The sequence below is a fragment of the Protopterus annectens genome, chromosome 3.part0, assembly GCF_019279795.1.
Source record: "Protopterus annectens isolate FY-2018-M chromosome 3.part0, PAN1.0, whole genome shotgun sequence".
NCBI lineage: Eukaryota > Metazoa > Chordata > Ceratodontiformes > Protopteridae > Protopterus > Protopterus annectens.
In genome coordinates this window covers 858,505,830-858,525,907 of record NC_056731.1, presented here as the reverse complement: position 1 = coordinate 858,525,907, position 20,078 = coordinate 858,505,830, and the positions used below count along the sequence as shown (strand labels likewise).

The window sequence follows — 20,078 nt, the reverse complement described above, 5'->3', positions numbered from 1 at the left end:
TACTGTCAATACCTGTAGATGCATACATTATTACAATGCAAACACCTCAGGAACATCTAGGAAAACTTAAGATCTATCAAAAGAGATAGCTGTAGGATGCACAGGTGTTTGAAACCTGTAATTACTTACAGAAAAAATAACTAAAAGATCCATTGGCTAACTCAGATGAATAAAGAAGGAAAGGCAAACAGAAAATAAATGTCAAGTTGGTAAAAAACAGTATGCTACTAAAGTATAGCACATTGTAAAATCACTTTGACCTTCTGCATTTTCATTATTAAATTTGGTACTTCTGCATTTCAAATTGCCTACAAAAATAAGTGGTAGGGATAGCATGGGGTCTGCACAGTTCTTCTGACATGGAGATGGGACTGAAAGAAAGAAATTGTTTTGACATGCATTTGTCTTTGTCTTGCCCTCCATGCACCTCATTACAAGAGATGTTTCATGTAGCTCTTGATTTTAGACCTAAAAATGTAAAAGCTGAAAACAGATGTTAGATACAATATATTTATTTTTATTTACCCTTTGTTGACTAGGTTATTCCCAATAGGCTAGTGGCTTCTTATCAAGGAAGATCCGAGGTGGTATTTCAATTGCAAGGGGAAATCTGGCCAGGGCATCAGTGAAGTTCCCCTACTCTTTTTGATAGGTATCATGGGATCTTTTACATCCACCTTAAACAGATGGGACCTTGTTTTAACATCCAATTCAAAAATGACACACTCGAAGTGCAATATCCCCTAATGCTGCACTGCAATGTCAGCACCCAGTCACCTGAAGTAAGATTAGAGCCCACAACCTACTAGTCTTCCAGTACCATCAAAGACAATTGTGCTTCCTGTTGCATCACTGATATATTTCTGGATCCTTTGTACTTTCTCACAGATGTACCCAAAACTGCCCTCCTCTTAAAACTTTCTGTTTTCACCTACACACATCACAGACACTCAAATTCCAATGCCTATTTCAGCCTCATAAGAACGTTCAGAATAGACATTGTAGCTCCATGTATCCCACTGATATATAAAACAGTGAAAAAACTCTTGTCATCAACAATCCATCGTCCACGCCAGTCTCGGTCTCTTACTCAAAGTCACAGTATGCTAACATATAGTTTGTCATACTGCATTGATTTAGAGATCCGTATGACTCGCACAAACATTACTTGTTGCAAACTGTTCAAGAAAAATTCCACGTCTCTCTTCAGGAAATAGAAGTTAGAAGTTTTATATCATCTGTACATCAAGAGCTGAAGAATGACGGAAAACTGACAACTTTCACTTTGTGCTTCTCATTTTTTTTTCATCTATCAGCTCTACAGCCCTCTTTAACTAGGTCCCCATACCCAAAAGCCCAAAATGTTTACTGCTGATAGTTCCAGCATAACAGACAATCAGTTATAAGCAGAATTCTGCAGACTGCTTTGGATACCCATCATATAAACAATGTTAACAGAAAAAGGTGGCATAATAAAGATAATCTTCAAAAAATATATACTTTTTATATCTGATCTATTCACCCAAGATAGATTATTTACACTTAGCTTCTTTAAATTGGTACATTTACTCTTTACATTAAACATCAAAGACGTAAAAGTGAAATCAAGACAGTACTTCAATAAAATCATTTAAAAAATGTTTCCTGCACCAAATATGTTGCGAGTGCAGTTAGCCAACATATTTACCTCCCTAATTAATTTGTTTACAGCATACATATGAATAATTTCACATCCTCATTAATAGAGATCAGTCACAGGTACACTTTCATCCTGTTTTTAACTTCAAAAGCTCCATACCTCAAAAAATACCATGCAATTCTTGTTGAGCAGTCATTTTAGGATTATAAATTTGACTGTTTTGCTTGTTGAAATTCATCAAATTCCTTAGACATTTATGCTGTATAAAGTCAGAAATATCCCTTACAGTGAGCTGAGTAACACTGTTTCAATAGTTCAGTAGCAAAAATTCACCAAGAACTCCTTTTTGTAACACATTTCCATAATCCTTCAGAAGACAACTGCCCTAAACACCTCCTGTGACTTACAAATGAAGTGGTCTAACAAAGTATTTCCAATCAGACTATAAATAACATCATTGTACAGCAACATCAAACGATAATTTAAACAAAGCAGCATAAGGTATTTTTATATTACATTAACCAGCTGTAAAATGTTTACTTTATAACCTAATGGTGTTCTCCTACACTCACTGAGAATTTTGGTTTCTTAATTACAATGCCATACAAAGATGCATAGAACAACATGAAAAAAACAGTTATGTCACTAAAGCAGTATCTGAACCTTTAATCAAACTGGGACCAAATAAAGTACATGCTTAAAAGGTTAAGCTTAGCAAGTGCACAAAAACAGGCCTAGAGCATAATTATCACTGCCAAATGCAAATGTGTCACATTCTGGTCTTGGAAATTGGGTATTTCAGAACAGTCCTAATAGCAGACTATCAACCAGACACTAAAAAGGGTGTTACGCTAACAAACTCACACTTCAGATTCTTTTAAACTTGTTTGTCGATTCCATAGACAGGGCAACACATGGGACAGAAACACGAGGAATACATTTTTTGTCTCACAGTTTTCTACTAACGGTAAATATTCACTCAGATAGGTAATGTCTTCTGTAAATATATTGACCTGGAAGACAAAAAGAAAAAAAAAACAGACTTGGTCATGCCACAGAATTAATAGTAAGAGAACTTTAAAGAACTACAGAGTAAACACAAACTTTCCTTCATATAAAATGATCCATACACTACCACATGCAACAAAAAGCATTTGCAGTTATATCAGCTACTTGTAGCATTTTTGTTCAGTTCCCATAGCACACACCATTTTGAGTTTGTACGAAATCTTGTAATACTTTCTTCGGAAATTTTATCTCCCTGGCTCTTCAGTCTTATTGCCCACTGCATGTAAGATTTTTGGCCCAGGGGAAAAAAATTACAATGCAAAGTACTTGTAGCATTCCTATCTTTCTTTCCTACTAGGACTATAAACTTAATGAGTGACTAAAGATGAAAGAGTAAGGCAAAAAGATAAGCCACCTCTGTTACACATCTGAATAAGCTGCTAAGGAAATTTGACATTTAGCAATTAAGGTGAGGGAGTGGAGGATATTTTAGCTAAATAAGTGTTTACTTTTTCACAAAAGCAACTCATTTAAGCACTCTATGCAAATAAAAAAGAGCTCATGTAATACTGCTGAGAAGATGGCAAAGAACATAATGATGTTGTATCTTTCGGCTTTTCCCAGTTAGGGGTCGCCACAGTGGAACTCCGATCCGCTAATGATTGGCAGTTGATTTTTACGTGATGAGTTGCCAGCCCTAATGCACAACCTTCAACGAAGGTATGCCCATTCACGCAAAGAACATAATCAAATACACAAATATAAAATAAATAAATAAATACAACAGGTTCTCAACGATGGAGAAACATGAACACTTGCATGTTTTTCTGGTATTAGATATGGGTTTTGCTTACATTATAAGTGAAAAGACATATAAACCTAATGCAAAAGGGAAAAATATGATGTTGTGGGGATACCTAAATAATGTATTCTGGAGACAGCCTTTAGCTCAAACACAGCACAATGTCTGTGTTGCAGCTGTCTCTGAGGCATTTTAATGACAGAACAATCAATAATAAAACACAAACCATCTAAAATACAGCAGGGACTTCAATACTATATGAAAGATCAGTTTCTGACCATTTTAACTTAAGACTGTTGATAGTGTGCATAAAGATAACTTGTGTCAGACCTTGTATCTGTGGTACCCAACTGTTCATCACTTCATACTCAGAAGGGATAAATCAATCTACATTGTCTTCTACCCTCTTAGCAGTTTCTCTCCCACATTTTCCCCTAATAATCCTACAACCCTCATCCTAACTTCTCAGCTTATTAACTAGTCTACAGATGAATGCAAGATTCTTCCAAAATGTTCATTTCTCACCTCCAGTTTCCAAGGCCACAGTCATACCTGCAGCAACCACACAACTGCAAATTGTGTATGTAACAGTCAACTACAAGTTCTTGGCTCCACCTCCAGAGGCTGTTACAGCATCAGCTGACTACAGCTGGCCCAGCTGGTTAAGATATACTATCCAATGGCAACTGCGTTGTATAGTCTTGATATGCTACTCATCATGGCAGAGAAAGACATCTACAGAAAATAAAAGTTACGTTCTTACAATAAAGTCAGATCTACATGAACAGGTCCATCCCTGCCAACTATCAGGGAAGAGTAGCAGACCTATCATCGTACAGTCCTCCTCATTAGAACATACCCCTAACAACCGTGATCCTGAAAGAAGACCCGGATGTAGAGGCCACATCCAGCTTTCAGTGTCACACAAAAGTATTCCATGAAATCCATGTAGCTGCTGCAAAAGTATCATCCAAGGATTCATTAGCTACTGTACAGACAGCAAAGGCATATCGCATTCTAGGTAGCATAACTTTTACTCAGTCTGTCAACCACCTTAATAAGGTTATTTTAGAAATTTTGCAGCACAATTCCTTCTTAGAAAAATAAAATGAATAACTGAGTCTTTTCTGAGAAATTTCATTCTGTCAAGGTAAAAATCAGGGTTGCATTCAACCATTCACATGATATGTTTATATTCTCCTCTGCTGGAGTAATTCTGGAAAGATAACAAGTAAATTTATGAACTAGTTAGATTAGTTTCTGGAACTATCTAGGGCAAGAATGATAAAAAATTGTTGGAAAAGATATGTTATGCTTCGAAAGCCCATGTAAAGAGGACTGTCACATAAGGTCTAACATTCAAAAAGTTTTCTGGCAAAAAACAAAATTGCAAGAAAGAGAGCTTTTCCAAGACACATACTTTAAAATCTTCTTTGCCAGATAATACAAATGGAGAAAGAGTCATCTTTGCTATTACAAAAAAAATAAATAAATCCCAAAGAGGAAGAGGTTAGGGACAGATGAGAAAAACACCCTTAAGTAAAGCCTTACACACCTTCACAGATAAGAGCAACAAAGAGTCAGTTCTCTGATAAAACAAATGAAATAACCATTAAATGCATCATCATGGAGGACTAGCTTATACCAGAATCAAAATCTGCAGCAGGTACTCCAAAATAGCCAGAATTGGAGGATTAAATGTGTCCAACCTCTTTGCAGTTGTTCATATGGAAAAACATGAACATTTGTATGTTTTTCTGTTATTAGATCTCTGGGTAGAAGTAAGGATTTGGACCACCTCTCTTGTTAAGAAGGGTCCTTGGCCATCTCTAGAACAACAGTATAAATGCGTTTAGATGAAAAGGAGCAAGGGTGTAGCCAGGCATACTCTTTGTACTCTACTGAGTACACTTTTCTGAGGATCACTTAAAAACATTAGGGCTTTCGGAAGCCATATTATGCTGAAAACTGTCTACATTAATGGCTCCAATAAACAGTACACAGCTTGCTTTTATAGAGGTCTGTTAATCTAAATGCAATCTTTAAAAGAAAGAACAGCTGAAAACCATGCAGACATTTATGTACTGGGAGGCAACATTTTGAGAGATGCACCCTTTTTATAATGCAAGATGGTTTGTGGGGGGGATAGCAGCAAGAGCTTATGAGCACAGAACAGAATTTCCTGGCTACACCTCTGAAAAGTATAGGACAGAGTGATGCTTACCACACTGGTGAGTCAGGAGGGTTCTGAAGTTTCTCAGACACAGAGATTTCTCCAGAAAAGGAGACCATTTAGCAGACAGAACCAAAGTTGTCAAGACCAATAATGACCTATAAGACTGAGACTGGAATAACCAGTTTGTCTTCCTGAATACACTATGGGGATTAGGGAAAATGTAAAGGAAGCTTAAGGCTATTTCTGCACAAGAGGATCTTTGAGGCATCATCTTGAGGGAAGAATACGGGAAAACAAGCTGACGTATTTTGTATTAGTCACTAATGCAAACAGGTTACAGTTAGGCTTCCTCCAGTGATGAAAAAGTTTCCATGCTACTGAGGCATGCCCACTAAAGCACTGGCTTTTCCCAGAATACAGCTGGCTGCAAGAAACTGGTGTGTAGAAACAGTCCATTTCCATACACTCACTAGTTCTCAACAAATCTCCCTGCTTGTTCAGACACCATACTACTGCCATGTTGTCAGTAGGGATGGTAACTGCACATTAGGGAAAGGAGGCCTGGCACACCTGCAGAGTGAGGAATACCACCTTCATTTCCAAAACACTGACGTGCAGACTGGCCTCTGTCTGATCATACTCTTCAGACCATCAACTCTTAATAATGCCCCTCACCTATCCTACATAAAGTGCATCTTTGGTAACAGCCACAATGGTGGGCTACAAAAGATCTGCTCAGAGTTAGGTTTGCAATGTATTTTCACCATCTTAGCTAAACCTTGCACAGTTTGTACATGTTGACTAGTAGAGTTACTGGGTCTAAGAGTAGGCTGCTACACTTCTGGAGTCCATTACAGTACTCTCAAGTAGTATCTGGCACTAGATACCATATAAACTGTGGCTGTCATAACATCCAAGGCTGTCAGTCAAAGGGAAGCATGAAGTGGATATACCTGCATGATTCAATTCATGGAAGTCTGTATAGGAAGAATCATGTAAGATAAGAGAAGAGCTCTGTAGGATTTGTTTTCCAGGTGGTTTTTGCAAGAGGTTTAGCACATCTTTGATTGATGCAAGCTTTTGATTGGGGTCAGCCTTTTGGCAAATTAAAAGAGCAAAACTGTAGAGAGATATAAAAAGAATTGTGTAGCTAAAAGATATTACTGTTCTGACCTATTTGTCCCATATGATGGCCAGCAACACAGTCATCTGAAGAGGCAGACAACTCTCATCAGTCTCCAGAGTGGGACACTCAGGTAAGGTGTCAGGAATAAAAGGGAATCAAGGCATTTATGGTTCTACTGATTACTATTGACTTAGGGGTGGTGATCATTTTGGAAATTCTCAGAAACTCATATATTTTTCTGTTCCTGACTACCCTAACACCAACTGTGATACAGGTTCTTCTGCTTTTGAGAAAAAGAACATTGCGGAGTCTCAATTTTTAGTCCAACATCTGTTAGGGTCTTGCTCTACTTTCCTATTTTCTCTGGTTCTGCTTTAACTTTTGGGCCAAAAAAGAAATCTTATACTGGTACCCTTACTAAAATATGTAAGAATCAGGCAGGCATGTTAGTAACAGGCTAACCAGGTACATGCTGTGCTTGATGCATCATCCAGAGATTTACGTGCTAGACATGTGGTGAGGTTTGTAAAGACACGGTCATTATATGACATTGTAACTTAGACTTGAAGCCACCATCTGGCAGCCCCCACTATTGATTTGTTCATTTTATTCACCAGCACTCAATGGAAATGTGGCATCCTTAACAAGCAGTTTATGGAGGGGAAATGTGAAAGATGTGCAAACACTGGCTGCTAAACTATTAAAACTCATTGATCACAAATGGGCAAGCTGCAGCTTGGTGAACCTTTACCACTAAAAATCATTGCTGGCACCATTTCTTTTACAGCACTGGCAATGATTCCTTTTTTAAACCTTTTCTTTTTCTCCATATTTGTATAACTGTTGCATCTGCTTATATTATTAAGGGGGTGTGGGAGGGCAAAGTGCCTCACAAGAGTGTGAAAAAAGTCTTTTTTTCCATCTGGATGAAGCTACAAGGTTTTGTGTTTGCCTGGTTGCAGCTTTATCTAGATGTTACTTCATTACTTATAATGGAACCACGACCAACAAAATTTCATAAATCTGTCCAGGATATGAGAATGAACAAATTGTCTTTGTTTATAGCCAGTCAAAAAAAAAATCAGACCATTCAAAACATCATCTGGTTGAACCCAGTCAAATTTGTGATACAATCAACAAATAAACAATGACATCCAATTGGATACAGTCTCTCTATAGCAGACTTGATACCTGATCCTTAATAATATAACATCTTTATTTACAGCAGTGCTAAGTTACATTTCTCTTCACATTAATAAATTAGGCCAGTCCATATTATCACCTCTATTATATACTGTATACATGCAATTTCCTCTAAATATATGTATTCCAAGCATGGCATATCATCCTGAATATAACTATTCTATTCAGTCAGTTAAGAAATAAAAATAAATCTCTAAATGTGTCAGATGTATTCTTTTTAACAAAGTATTATAGACAAGCTTTTGCACATACTGCAAGTAGTTATTTTCCTTTCCAAATTTTACAGATCTTCATCTCTTTTTTTTTTCATCAATTCCCAACTTACAACATACCACATCACTAAACCCTGTACTGTTATCACTGAATACAGCTCTTAAAACAGCTACACCGACATGTCTAAGCTATTTTCAATACTTTGTATTAAAATCTCTTTGAGAATCCAGTCAATTTCAATTGCAACAAAATGTCCTGTCACCCTGAACTAGATTCCATTAAACTAAGGTATTTATTTATTTGACCAAGTTGGTCTGTCTGAGCGAGTGCCCATTTTCAGCAGAGACCCGATGAGAAAAGCTCCAGGTTAACACAATACAATGTAGAAGTAGTTTATACACATATTTCAGAATACTAATGAGTGAGATACAGTAGCAAAGATTAGCATCAGATTAATATCTTGCAATGTAGAGATAAATATTACAGAATGCAGTTAGGGTGTGATACAGAAAACAAAGTGAGCAGCTATACAATATACAGTGGAATTCATCAGGCTAGGAAATATTGGGTTTCTGGGTATTAATTTACTATATACGTTAAGGTGGTACCTTATATTGAAGCAATTTGTTAGGAAGGAGCTGTGTGAAATCTTTTCATGTTAGGTTTTAGAGGAGTACAATTAGAGAGGAGCTGAATGTTGTAGTTTGAGAGTAAGGGAAGAAAATAAATAGGAAATTGCAATGTTGTTAGAGGGAGGTTCAAAAAGAAGGGAAAGAAACACTGAGTCTAGGCTATAGTTTAAGTAGGAAAGATCATATGTTAGAGCAAAGAAACTAGAAAGACTAAGGGTAGTAGATTTAGGGAGAGTGAAGGGTAATAGAGAGAGTAGGTGAGATGATTAAGTAGGGGGAAAGGAGGGTACACAGGGGGGGCTGAGAAATGGATCAGACAGGAGGTTGAGAAGTAGATCAGAAGTTGGAAGGGAGATAAGTTATGTAGGGTCATGACAGAGGCAGGATCTAGACTTTAGCAAATGGTCTTTTAGAGTTTTGTTAAGCAATTTGAGTCAGGATTAAGTGTGATGTTGAAGGGCAGTTAGTTCCACGCAGTTGTGACTGAGTGGCTGTAAAGAAGTTTTCTTCTGTATAAGTTGGGTTTACATATTTGGAGGAAAAATTGATCTGAGCTACATAGTGTACGATTAGGAACATAGGGAGAGATGAGGGAGGATAGGGCAAGAAAGGTGTGGGGTTCGTGCAGTATACGGTGGATGAGGTAAAGCTGAGGGAGCAAGAGATGCTGGTTCAGCCAGTGCAGGTTTTTTAGAGCTAGGCAGTGGTGAGAGCGGTATGATATGTTAGTTGCAAATTTAGCTATTTTATTGCAGGTAATTTCGAGTTAGGACAGAAGGTTGGTTTGAAGGCGAGTGAGAATGGGGCTATATTTATGCAAATGTAACTATACCTGCATTAGAAATCATTCAAATTACAAACCTACCACTGCATGAAGGTACACAGCAGCTGCAGCAGTAGCATATTTAGATACAAACCTACCTACTATAGATAAGTTACCTTCATCCAAATACACTTCTCTTTACAATTTTGAAATACAAATACACAACTACATGATAAAGAGAATAAAAACATAGGGCCAGATTCAATAACACCTATACTAAGTATACACTAATTGTACATGATACGTATTCAAGAACATTCTTATCACATTTTTGTGCTTTTTAGTCACACAGAAATATTACACCAAGTGTACATGTAGTCTACACTTTGTGCTAACTTTTATGAATACCTGCCAATATTTAAAGCTGCAAGAATATCAGCAGGAAAGCTAAAATTAGGAGGAAGAAGGTGTGAATTATGTCTGTGTTGTCTGTTCACTCAGAACAGTGTAGGCTTTATTGAATATGGCCCATATTCTTAACAATAATCAACAATACAGATAACTATGACTGGGTCTCCAGTTATAACCAAGTCTCCATCATGTGGCGGCAGTGGTCAGAAAAGCCTTTTACTTGGTTCATCTCATAAGTAAAGTTATTATCTCTCTGAACACCTCCCTTATTAGACCTGTAATTGGGTATAATGCCCCGTTTGGTATGTACTTCTCCAAACATCTGCACCAACTGGAAAAGCCACAGAAATACCTCACAAGGAGAATCCACGGCCTCCAACACCTATCCTATGCTGACAGGCTTAAATCACTATCACTCTACTCTGTATAATACATATTGCTTAGAGGTGATCTGTGTCTTGCCTACAAGGCAATATCAGACCCTGCCCTACTGGAGATGCTCCATATCCGTAAGTCTAACTCCTCGCCCATTACCCACTCAATAGGCCTAAATCTAATATGAGACATCAACAAAACCTGCTGGAGAGACAGGTTTGTCTCCCAGAGGCTGCCCCGTCTCTGGAACAGACTTCCCATATATGTCAGAGTACCTCACTGACCCTCTTCAAATGCAACCTTGATGAGTGGAAGGGAAAACACAAATTTGTCCCAGAGGTTCCATTTTTGTCCCTCATTGACAGGGATGACAAGTGCTGTCTGAGGGGCTTTTTTTGGGGGGGGGGGATAAACTCTTGGCAAGGCTTGTAAGGGCCCCAGAGCCATTAGCCTAGTAATCTCCTATGATCCTTATATGTTCAAGACATGCATGTCAGTGAAATCACCATGAGAGTGGAGGGAAGCAAGGTTCAAGAGGTGAATCTTGACATCTATATCACAAACACCTACCTTCTTAGTGACCTGATCATCTATTTTTTATTTTATTTATTTAACATTTGTTTACTAGGAAAGTCCAAATTGGAACAAAGCCAATTTTCAACGGATGTCTGGGGAGAAACACTCCAGATGCATGTCTTTGTAATGTGGGAGGAAACTGGAGCACCTGAAGGAAACCCACACGAACGCAGGGAGGACATGCAGACTCAGCACAGAAGGCACTCCAGCCAAGAATCAAACCAGAGAACCTCTTGCTGTGAGGAGACAACGCTACCGCTGCATCATTGCACCATCCAAAGTCATAAATCTTTGTAGAAAAAGTGTAGGAGTGCAAAGTGTTTTACAGCTCTGAAAACCATAAAACAGTGGTGACATACAGACAGCTGGCATAAGCGAAATGCCTCTCGAATAAACAAATGACTTTAAAGTTGTTAGACACTTCACTCTGTCACAATTGTTTTGTGTGTGTGTGTGTGTGTGTGTGTGTGTGTGTGTGTGTGTGTGTGTGTGTGTGTGTGTGTGTGTGTGTGTGTGTGTGTGTCTGTGTGTGTGTGTGTGCCTGACAACAGACAGAATTATGATTGGGTCGCTGATCATAACCCACTTATTATGTGTTCGAAATATGGATGCCAAGGAATTCAACTCGAGATTTGAGTTCAGCATCTATGTCAAGAACAAGTAATAATGGGCTATGACCAAAAACCCAATCATAATTTTTTTGTGGTGTTGTGGTACACAGAACCTTATCTGCTCCATCTTCTATAAGTTACAGAAAAGAAAAGAAAGCGCTATGTGTTTTTTTTTTTTTTTTCATATTTCAAAGCCATAAAGCACTTAGTGTGCATTGTTAGAAAGGCAGTTACACACACTCTTACGTTACAGAAAGTCAAGGACACATTACAAGCACAGACAACAGGCAGAAACAAATCTGTTTTTAATTCTGTTGCTGGTCAGTGCTGGCATATTTAACTGCCTAGTGAAACACCCAAATATTAACAAGTAAAGCAAGCGGTGCTTAACAATTGTTAAGATCAGGTCTCACACTATAGAAGAGTTTAACTGATTTGTCTTTTTCTGGATATTGGAGCATAATAACTGTACTCCATGTACTACAAAGTGTGTAGTACCTTGTAAAGCTTAAGAAGTGCATCTGACAGCATTATTTGATGATTGCTATTGTGCTCTAGTGGGAAACTACATCTTAAAAGCACTGAAAGTTGCTTAAAAAGGTTGTCTCTTTCCAAAATTAGGAGCATAAATGAGGTGTCCCTGTGCCACATTGCTCTTAATCATTTAATAATGGCTTCCCTTTAATTGCTTAGCTGTATTAAGTAATTTTAGTATAAACACTTAGTACTAAATGATTATCAAGTTACCAAATATTTTAACAACTGCCTGTGAGTGGAAATAGGAGCACATGTTTACCCTACAGTCAAATTTACTTAACATACTTTGCTTAGTTTATTACTTACAACTCACTTATTACTGTGACTGCAAACTCTATAGTCATGGGTTCATAGGTGTATGCTAGGCTAATAATTACAAGGGCTTTTAAAAGCCTACCTAAGCATTCCAATAGTATCCCTCAAGTTAATCTGCCTTAAAGGTTATTTTAAAGGATATATGTAAGCTAGGGCAGGATATACAGGCTACCTCTGTCCATTAGAGACACATATGCTAGACTCATGGTGTATTTCCAATTTCCCATCCAATGGTCCTGGTTTCTCTTGAACAGAGTTAGGGAAAGGCTCTGCTTCACATGGATAGGAAATCTGTTCAGAGAAGGGAATTCTCTGATTCACATACCTATCCCTCCAACGTGTCCTATTTATGTCGGAAGCCAAATTTAAATCCCTAGATCAAGTAATTCTGATACTGTTCATTTTGTGGGTATGTAAAAAGTCAGAGAGGGATCCAAAGATGCCTTGTACGCCAGGAATAGATCGCCTTTCAACAGGCTGTAGGAAAAAAAGTATAGAGATAGGGCTTTGAGGCAGTCTTTTCAAGTTTCACATTACAACTGAGCATGTCAATGTGTTAAGCAAAGGGTTGAGTTTTGTGCCGGCTAAGGAGTCTGATTTGGCTGAGGTTTTAATAGATTTAAAATTGTTTACAAGTAAGCTTAATTTGGCACTCTGGTTCAAAAGTGACTCCCTGAACTTTGGCACAAACCCCAACAAACCTCTCAAAAAGCTAGTTCATTCAACCCACCCTTAAATAGCTAGTTATCTCTCTTTGAGGAAAAATGTGTTAATTAGAAATTTGGAAATCTTTTTCTAAAAAAACAGCTAGAAACTACAACTTATCCAATGAGGAGGCATTGTTGTTCAAAGAATTATGTAGCAACAAGAGTATCAGGATAATGAAACCGGACAAGGGTGGGGGAATTGTTGTGATGGACGTCAGTGACTATAATAATCGTATGCATGAGTTGCTTTTCACCAAGACTTGCGTCCAGATATCTAAGAATGAGCTCAGTATTTCCTATTCAAAAATTGATATCTGTCTTTATGACATGGTTATGCAGGGGCAAGTTAACAGTGACATGTACGATTATTTACTCAATCAGGATCCAGTGATAGTGGGCATCTTTGCGATACCCAAAATCATAAAGATCTCCAAAATCCACCTTTGAGACCCATAGTGGATGTGAGTAGAAGCAAGACCTTCTACATAGCCAAATATGTGGACAGCCTGCTAAAACCATCAGTCACTGAACTCCCACATATTTGTAAGGATTCTTGGGATTTTTTAACCAGGCTAGCAAAGCTCAGATTCTCAGGTGATTGTATTTTGGTCACAATAGATGTCCAAAATGTACATTCTATCATTCCCCACAAGGTAGGGTTGGAGTGGTTGTAAAGTATTCTTTCTGACATAGGACTGTTGTTGAATAATGACATCAACACGGCTTGTAAATTTATGGATATGGTTTTGACCAACAATTTTCTTTATTTTGAAGGGCAGTTGTTCAAACAGGTGAGTAGGGGGGGGCATGGGGGCTTCTTGCACCCCAGACTTTGCCAACTTGATCATGGCCTACTGGGAGAAGCATTATGTATTTAACTGTCCCTTTGCCGAATGTTGGTCATTCTATATTCGTGACCCGGACGATATTTTTATTGTGTGGGAAGATTCTGCCACAAAATTGAACACATTTCTCGAGTACATCAATGGTAGTACATCTTTCCTAAAGTTTACCCATATGTTTGATCATGATTCAATGACCTATCTGGATGTATTGGTAACCAAAAATTATTCGAGAAATTGATTTTGTTCCAACATCTACCGTAAAAAAACTTTTTCCAACTCTTACCTCCATTTCGATAGTTGGCACCCACACTTTCAAAAGAGGGCTGTAGTCAAGGGGTAGTTGGTCAGACTTGCTTGTATGATTTCTGATGATAACACCTTCACTGTTGAAACAGACAAACTAATTGGCATGTTCATTAAAAGAAGTTACCCCCATGAGTTATTGGACAGTATTAAGGAAGACGTCCAGGGTAAGAGAAGGAATGTTTTTTTACAAACCGCTACTACCTATTCCCAGTGGTCAAAATGATGACCATTTGGCTGGTAACAGCTTGAACAAAGAAACACAACCATCACTTATCCCTTTTGAACGTTCACTAATAGTCACCTTTTCAGTTAACATCTATGATGTAGTGGACACAGTGCGTAATTTTTGGCCAGTTGTGATGAGTATCAATGAAGGCAAAGAATTGTTTGGGGTCAAGCCAAAAGTTGTATTCAGAAAGGGCAAGTCTTTTAAGAACCTTTTAGAAATGAAACTAAAAAATACAAATTCTGATAGGGAAATTTGTCAAAAATTGCTAAACAAAGTAGTTGTGGTAGCAGCAGACAATAATGCAAAATATTAGTAAAAACTGATACAAGAAAAAAAGTGCACAACCCTTCTACCTTTTCAAAATATAAATTTAGAAAGAACAGCTTGGGGCATCTAAAGATCATCTGAATACTTCATGGGGTTACAAAGATCTGGAGAAAGGCAAGGTGCATTATTAGACTGAGAAGACAGTAAGCAGCCCAGAAAAGTATGGACTGTCTAGTGGGCCTAATGTTTGTGGCCTTATTGTTATATGTTCTAAAGGATGGACCTAGTCTTATCAATTTTTCCAACGTAATGCAAGCCTGACACTTCCACTGACTGACTACTACAAGTCAAGTATCACTTAAGGTATTCTGTTTTTTAACAGGTCTACATTTCTAAATGATAATTTCAACCACACCTATCCCGAAACAGTGCATAAGATAATCCTATTCACTTTGCAAATACTCAATTACTATTCAAATACTCAATAATTATTTCCACCTCCACAATTTTAAGTAACTGTATGACCCATCTGTGCACATTCTTATTATCTGTACAAATAGTACTATCTTTTTATGCCTGCCACTACTATCTAATAGCTGTGTACTTGCACATGTTGCTATGTGATGAAGTGCCACTCACAAGTAACAGGCACAGTACAATGCACAGTCTTATCAAGGATATAAAGCTTAGCAACTTGTGCCCCTTGTATTTACAAAGTCACTCAAGCAATGCCAGTAGACTTGACAAAAATACACAACTTAGTATCCATGTGCCCTGGCTATTTACAGTGTCAGGATCACTAGTGCAATTGAAATTGACTTGGCGAGGATGTACCCATCATGTCAATAACCTTGTGTTTGATTGGCTGAATGTCGTGGGTCAAATCTGAATTTGTAGAATGATGAGTTTCAGACATGTACATTATGACTTAGCAATTCTGGAAATGTAAACGCATGGTCCAAGTAACACAGCAACAGAGAAAAGGGATATTGCAGTTTTATTTATTTATTTTTGCCAAGATCAGCATTCCTGTGTTTTAAACAACTGTGCAACCTTGGATTTAGAGCATCTGTGTAATCCAGTGTGAATGTGGGAGCTTTCTCTCCTGAAAAAAACAAAGGCAGAATGGGTGTCAGTGTTATGGCATGAAAGTGTCAAAATGGATTACCTTCACCTTCAGGTTTGTACTTTCACTGAACTGGAGTCAAAAATTATTTCAAAGGCTTTTAAAAAGTTCTTAGAATTCTTTGTCCCCTTCACAGGTCTCTGAATTGTACTGTGTCTGGTATGAGGAATACTTGGGATGATTGGGATATGGATCACAGTAGAGGGAAAGTGCACAGTATTAAACCTGTACATTCTGCAAGACACTTGACCATACAGTAAACAGTAAACAAACCACAGTCAAGATACCTGGTTTGCAGAAATGAGTCGTACAAGCCACAGAAAGTACAGCTGTGTAAGCAAACTTATAAGAGTAGATGCTTTCATATTAGCCCTTGCTAGGCCTGCTCTGGACCCAGACAAAAAATCTGGTTTATAGTGCTTGGTAAAGGTGTGTACAGATGACTAAGCTGATGCCTACAGTATTATTTCCAGAGTACTCTCCTTTCCTAAAAGCCACAGAAATAGCCAAAGCCCTGGTGCAGTGGACCTTGATCTTTTCTGGAAGTGTCTTGTATAGTGAGAAGAACAGAAAGCAATAGCATGAGACAACCACTTAGAAATGGTCTATTTTGTCACTGACAGTCCCTTTTTCTTACATTAATAGGAAATAAATAGTTGATTAAGATTCCTGAACCTTTTTTGTCCTGTCAGTGTACTGTATCAATTGACTGTGTACATACAAAAGGTGTAGAATATTATTCTCCCCTATTTTTTTCCTCTGGATATAACATAAGGTGATAACCTGGCTCTGGGTAAACTCTGACACCACTTCGGGTATAAAGGTAGGATTTGTTCTTGAAAGCGAGAGGTATCTGGAAATATGTTGTTTTTGGGAATGCAAAGAGTTGACATATTATAAAAAATCTCCTACAGAGTACTTTGTCAGAACTGTTGGGGTAGCAAATTATTTTAACTAAGGAAATGATTAATTTGAGTTGCCTAGATACGGTAAGACCCTACTAAATCTAATGTTGTTGACTGCCAAAAAACAATTACTAGAAAATGGAAATCAAAAGAAAACACAACTGTAACAGAATTGTTGAATGATGTAAATGAGATAAAAAAATGAAAGTTTGATCTTCAGAAAAAGGGAAGGAGCAAACTACATAAAAATAAATGGAATTTATGGGAACAATAAATACAGAATAATGCAAGGACAAGTGATATTTCACGGAAGGCAGGACTTGTGCAAACTATGCAACGTTAAGATAAAAATCATACTGCAGAATGTGTAAAAAGGAAAAAAAAAATTTGTAATGGTTTGTTTTCTCTTTTATAATTGAATACGTACTCATCCTTTTTTTTTTAATTTCTCCAAGTTTTTCTGGGTTTCTAATACCATGATGGGAATGGGCCCCATTCCTAAGTCAAAGTATGATTAAAATTCATGAAATAAGTATTATTTCAGTCTTTCATGCTAGCCAGAAGTGCTCTTCGGAGCACCTGCAATGTGCCCAGAATTGACTCTTTTTGCAATTCATACGGCATTACACGTATACGTAACATATCCAAGTACGATTGTAGATTCCTTTTTATAAGATGGGTATCCTTCCACATTAACCTCATTTCTGCCTGCAAATCCTGGTATTTTATGATTTTGTATCTCTCTCTCTGTATACAAGACACTGTAGTCACTGGGTGTAGCAATTTCAATGATCAATGCTACTTTTGTCCTCTTTTCATGGACTGCTTACTGTATTTTTATTTTCTTGCATATATTTTTTGAACTGTTCGTAATAGGTGATCCTATGTGAGATAAACCTCATCATTTTCTATATTGCTTTGTGGCTCATGTTTCCAATGTTTTTTCAGCTACTTCAATGTTATAATGTTTGCACAATCCCCAATGCAACAGTTTTACCACATTATTATGCCTTTCAGTACATAGTCCTTCTGCCATTAGTATATTACAACCAGCAACAAGATGTGAGACTGTTTCCAATTCTGTTTTACAAAACCTACATTTGTCTGTTTTGTTTTTTGGTTTAAATTCACCTCTCCTTAACCATTCCTGTGTTTGATCCTGATCGACATGAGGTTGTTCCAAGAGTTTTCAATACTTGCAACTATATTTATGCATTTTTCACATTTCTTGCCTTCTCATCTGATCTGACCTGATCCTTCACCTTATATTCTCTCTTTTGTTTTTTTGGCACACTCAGTTGCTGCCTGATTTTTATCTGCTTCTGGTTTGATTTCCATTCCCGCTTGACACTGATTTGCTTCTACTAAATTAAGCAGGGAAGTCATCTTAGACTTATTCTCCTCGTGTTTTAAAACTTTCACTATGCTTAGATCTTGTGAAGTCAGCAGATATGTATGCAGTCCTACAGTTGCAGATCTATACATGTAACCAATTTCAAGAAGGCCCATACTTCCTTTAGAACGAGGGATGTAAAATCTTGGTATACACTGATTTTTATAAATCATTTGCTAAGCATGAAGCATTTTTCTTGTTTTCCTGTCCATCTGATCCAATAACATTTGGGGCCAGTCAGTCATTCCAAAACTAAGTTACGACAGGAAGAGCAAATTGGTTTATAGCTTGAACTTTGTTCCTAGATGTCACAGCTGTTTTCGGTATTAATTTTAGTCTTCTAAAATATTCCTTACTAAGTTTTATTTGCTTTGTTCAAGTTTTATTGTCGAGCCATCATCACTTCGCAAAGATTAATACACTCCCTTTTGCTCAGGTTCTTTTATATCACATTCCTGTCTCAGGCTGATATTTTCTTGGTGCTGCAGCTTTCCTGCTTTAAAGGTTGCTTTTGCACATTTATCAAGATCAAATGACATTCTTATGTCATCTGAAAAAGTTTTGACCACTTGCAGTTGTGCTTTCAGTTCCTCTTCTGATGAACTATACAGTTTTAAATCACCCACAAAAAGAAGATGGGGAGCCAGATCATAGCCATGACTTAATATGTTAAGTATGCAGCTTAATGGGTTAACGGCAAGACAAAAGAGTGGGGGTGACAAAGGGTCACCTTGGAATATCTCCCTTTGAATTTTTATTCATGAAATAATAATTTATCCTTTATCATGGCTTAACTGCAAAGTAGTTTGCCACTGCATCATGGTCACTGTAATGTAATCGATCAGTGTAGAGTGTATCTTATACATTTTTATAGCCCTTATCCATGAAAATGGGATGCTGACAAATGCTTTTTTTTGTAGTCTATCCATGCCATACTTAGATTCTTCCCCTTTTTACAGTTCTCCATTATGACTTTATTTAATGACAAATGATAATTTGTTCCATTTGACTTTCTTTTGTTATCCTTTTGTTCTATTGCCATGATTGTATTTTCTTCTAAATGACTATAAACTCTGTCAGCATCAATTCCAGTGGTTAGTTTATTCATTGTCGGAAGGCAAGTTATTGGTCTATAGTTTGTAGGATTGCTTGCAGGTTCACTCTTAAGGAGGAATATTGTTTTTCCTGTTGTTAAACAGGCTGGTTTCTGTTCTTCTAAATTTTTATGACTATGGTGATATTTTTAGTTTATTATTTATAATAGTACAGGATAAATCCTGATCTTTTCTGATACTGTGCATTGCTTTTATCACATCTATCATTCTGAGTATTTTTGATGATCTGTTCCCGCTTCTGTACTCTTCTAACAGTGACACTTCTTGTCTTAACTGCTTTATAATTTTCTCTGTTCGATACTTCCTTGATGGCATTTGATTTCTCCCCTTCCTTTTCCTTACTGCCCTATGTTTTTGTGGCAAGACTAATATATCCCATTTACTTCTGTTATATCGCGCAAATTTCTATGAACAGTTCTAATTACTGTGTTCAATATTTTTCTATAAAAAATACAAACTTTTGAGTTTTATTGACTTTCTGTAGTCTGTTTCTTTCATTGATCTTACTATGTCTGTCTATTTCTATCAAATCGAGGAACTCTTCTCTTAGATTATTTTCTTCTAAACTGAGGCCACATTCTTGTTCTCCATTTCCCATGGGCATTCTACAGAAAGTTCCAGAGCATCTTCCTGTGTCACATTCTCTTCAGTTTCATCCTGTGTCATCTGGTGCTCTCTCTGTGGGAACTCACTGACCTCCTACGACTCCACAACATTGAATGCATCAGAGTTGCCACAGTTTCCTGTTCCTTCCCATGCTGTGCAACTCCAACTGAACTTCTGTACGGGTTTCCTATG

The 20,078-nt window shown here is 37.4% G+C and overlaps 1 long non-coding RNA gene across 1 annotated transcript in view; it reads right to left on the bottom strand.

The window, feature by feature from the left end:
- LOC122796596 overlaps nt 1-20,078 on the bottom strand; it is a 908,771-nt gene that overhangs the window by 632,988 nt on the left and 255,705 nt on the right. The window contains exon 2 of the long non-coding RNA XR_006363993.1: nt 2,504-2,652. This is a non-coding gene — a long non-coding RNA (uncharacterized LOC122796596). The remainder of the gene's footprint in view (nt 1-2,503; nt 2,653-20,078) is intronic.